The sequence below is a fragment of the Rhodnius prolixus genome, unplaced genomic scaffold (genome assembly GCF_049639745.1).
Source record: "Rhodnius prolixus isolate KJV_2025 unplaced genomic scaffold, Rpr scaffold_10, whole genome shotgun sequence".
In the NCBI taxonomy this organism is placed as follows: Eukaryota; Metazoa; Arthropoda; class Insecta; order Hemiptera; family Reduviidae; genus Rhodnius; species Rhodnius prolixus.
This window is the reverse complement of record NW_027411615.1, coordinates 4,839,000-4,843,058: the sequence shown is the minus strand read 5'-3', so window position 1 is coordinate 4,843,058 and position 4,059 is coordinate 4,839,000. Positions and strand designations below refer to the sequence as shown.

General features: G+C 35.1%; 1 protein-coding gene across 5 annotated transcripts in view; it reads right to left on the bottom strand.

Annotated features, from left to right (window-relative positions):
* Positions 1-4,059, bottom strand: part of LOC141456792 (furin-like protease 1) — a 749,499-nt gene that overhangs the window by 331,750 nt on the left and 413,690 nt on the right. The gene's annotated exons all lie outside the window — the stretch shown is intronic.

Below are 4,059 nucleotides of genomic sequence, written 5' to 3'. Positions count from 1 at the left end.
ATTTTTTCCTCCATAGGTATTTAATAAAGAATGAGAATTATACAAAAACAAAAATAAATTATTTTGAAGATTTATATTACTGTTCACCATCAATTACCGTTCATGAATGATTGCAGAATATGTTTTTTTTTTTTTCAATTATCATGTGCCTAATTTTGATTTGATTGAAGAATTTTGTTGGAATAAAACAGTTAAGTTAAAAATTACATTAATTTTTATTGCATTAGTTGATTAATTCTTGATGACATAAATAATATGGTTATTACCTTCTGCTTTAAGTCTCTCTACAAATCCAACATTTTTTCCTTTCATGGCTGCATCACCATCAGCACAAACACCAACGTAGTTACCCCCATTCCAATCCCTCTTGTTTAAAGAAATCATCCACTTTTAAGAATATGTCTTTCCCTGTTGTATGACCTTCCAATGCCCAGCAAAATAGCAAGTCTTCATATACATTGTTATCATGTCAATATTCTACAGATACTTATACCTCATTTGCATGGTATCTTTGATATAATCACTACAACATATATTCCCACTACTTGCTGAACGTTCGCGTGTTACTGAATAAGTAAACCCCCAAAAACGTGTTTTTTCTATTTACTTGTTACTAAAATGTTAATAAGGGAATTAATTTATCAGTTCTCAATATATTTCTGCGACTCCTCGAGGGGTTTAAGAAGCACTAGCCTACACGTAAATAGCATAACACTTTACACTTTTAGAGCTGGAATAGATTAAATGATAACTAATTGCTTGTGATTTATTATCAAGTGGTAATAAAGAATGCACTTTGGTGAATGTTACCATAATTATGGAAACAGAAGGGAAACTTCAATATAATCATAAATAAAGTTTTGTTCAGGTCATACTACTGTTTACGGTGACATGACAATCGGATAGTTTTATAACATACAACCAAAATATAACAGCGATTAAGAATGGATACCATGGGCAAAATTTTTTCGAAAATATCAAGTCTGCTGATGATAATAATGGTGTTTAGACGAATCACATAGAGAGAATGGATATTGGACAAATTCTAAATATTCAGCAAGAAGAAAATGAGCTTATGAGAAGGAGACAGAATAACAGTAGGAAGGTTATACGGACATTGGAAAGATCAGCTGATATGACAGTGGGAGAGTTCACTGGTCCAAAAAAAAAGGGGGTGGACCAGGAAATCCTTTTTAATTTTCTATCTCATATCGTTTGTGTCTAGCACCTTAATTTAAGTGTGGATCAGATTAAATTCATCAAAGGAAGGTTCAAATAAATCTAATTCTATTTAAATCATTTCTGTATTTGCTTTGGGGGGGGGGCGAGGTAATCTGAACTATCATTAAGTTTACTAAATCAAGTTAATGACTTTTTCAACCTTTCCTCTTAGGTAATGAAACTGCTTTAGATCTCCCTCTCAACTTCATAGTCTTTGATGAATTGTAATAAACCCTTCTGATAGCAATTAAATATTGGAAACGTATTACAAAAATAGTTAGTTGCTTTCATTAACTAACATTTCGAGAGAAAAAAAAGAGGAGATTGCCGTTCTAATATGGTATTAAGCTCAAATATTTTAATTACTTTTTTCTTTTTTTCTCATGGTTAAAGTTTATAAACATTTTAATAAAGATCTACAAGAATCGGGGGCGACCAACTAACTTCTTGGTACATCGGAATCAGTAAGAGAACTTGGAAGAAATAAACATCACTAACAGAATCGCCTCTTTTTTCAGGCGGGGCTTAACGTCCAACTACCAAATAGATGTCGTGGACGGAGGCAACTAGCGATCATACTATACTGTAAATTTCTAATATTAACCATTAAATAAAATTCAAGGCCTAAGACCGGGGAATCGAACCCACTACCACAATGCATTGTTAGTTTTACAGGTCTTGCCTCTTAACCCGCTCGGCTACCGTGGCGCCTACACTAACCGAATGTAGTTTAAATATTTGTGTCTTTTTTTCGCCAATAATTTAAAAAAGATTTTAATAAATAATTCCATTAAAAATATTATTTCGTCTGTACGTATTCAAGTATTACCTTCAAATAAATTTGACTGAATAACTCTTGTAATAACGCTAATAAAGGGCCATCGTCCTTAATTGATTCCTTTAAACCATACTAACTCCATTGCTCATTGGACAACTAAATAAACATACGTATTTTAGACCCAATAAGCTAAAGAAACACATAATGATTCATAAATTATTAACGAATGATATATAATATTTGTTTTACAAAAATAAATAATTAATTTCAACGAAACGCTGAGCACGTTAAGGCCTAATTATTTTGTGGATTAGATTATATCGAATTTAATAATTATTTTAATAATAAATTAATTTAATCGATAATTTAAATGCTTTACGCTAAAATTGAATATTAATTCGTTGAAGAGGAAGAGATTATTGTGAGCCTCTACAAATAAGAGCATTACGAGTAAAATAATTTAACAAACAATTATTATAAGCTTTATATATATCTCCATTAATGAAAACATCTTTTCACGAACTATTAAACAGTGAGAAGCTATAAAATGGTCTTAATTAATTATTTCATGTAGTTTACGTTTGCAAAATGGATGTAAATAAGTGCATCAATTACACCAACAACAGTATTGCTAAACAAATATGTACTTCAAATTTAATTCGAATACACAATTGAACGAATCCTTCCACCATTTCAAAATTCTATATTTGACTCAAACAATAATTATTTACAAAAATCAATTTTTTTGTTTTGTTTGCTTAACCTTTGTCAATATTTTGAGAGAGAAATTGAGAAGAAAACCAACATATTAATATTCATAGCTATTGTTGGTAAAATGGTATTGACAATCAATTAGGGCTAAGCAGTACTTTAAATATGTCAAAATGTAATTAAAACTGTATTAAATATTTTCTTTGTTGCTCTTTTTTTGTAAAGCAGGAAATGACTACATCTTCATAGACCCTGAACACTTTTCATCCCTAACGAAACGCAGTATTTCTAAGAAATGTTGAATGGTTCAATTCTGTAGAATCTTTGATCGTACCAATCATTTCGGTCTCAATTTATCGCCAAGTAATTATCGAATCACATAGAGATTTCGCTCAATCAAGTGACCTGAGGCGGAGAAGAAAAACCTAGATTGTTCTGGCAGTTTAGTGACCGAAGTCTATAACGAAATGTAGCTTTTCGGTTAGCCTAGGAAAACTAGCTACAGTTTTTCAGGCTGAGCTAGCTGCAATTAGGTTCTGTGCTACCGAGATGAAAGGGCGAGGAATTATTAATTCTAAGATCGTGATTTTCTCGGATATTCAGGCTGTTCTATGGGCAATTAGTTCCTACTAGGCCAACTCAAGGCTGGTTTAGGACTGTCTGGGTGCCCTGAAGGAAATTAGTGACCAGAATAAGGTCTTTCTAGTTTGGGTACCTGGCCATTCAGGACATAAGGGAAACGAAGTGGTAGACTTATTGGCCAGGGAAGGCTCTGCTGGACACTTCGTTGGCCCGGAGTCCTGTTTTGGGGTTTCGAAATGTGTTAAGTCTGCGGCCATTAACTTATGGGTGCAGAGTAGGGCTCAGGAGTTCATTAAAGGCTATTCGCCGAGGCTGACCGCAGAATTAATCCGTTAAGGCCGTGGGGCTATAAGGATGATTGTAGGCCTATTAACTGGCCCCTGCAGGCTCAGGAAACACATGCATCGCATGGGCCTGGCAGATGATAGCCTTTGCAGGTTCTGTCAGGAAGAGGAGGAAACGGCACTGCACGTGTTGTGTCAGTGCGAGGGGCTCGTATGGCTAAGGATGTTACTTCTCGGGGAGGAAAACCAAGGCTTGGTGAGCTTTACCCAGGAGCCACTCTCCAGAATTAAGAGTCTGATTAGGCGGACGGGTCTGGAGGGCGAGCTCTAAAGTCGAGGAGCCACAATAGATCCAAAGGGGTCGCGGTGGCGTAGGCCTTGAGGCCGCCCTAATCTAATCTAATCTAATCTATAACGGTCCACCACTGTGTAAAAGCCAAGGGAGCGGCCCCAATGGGAGTGGGGGTAAGACAGTCGCAGATG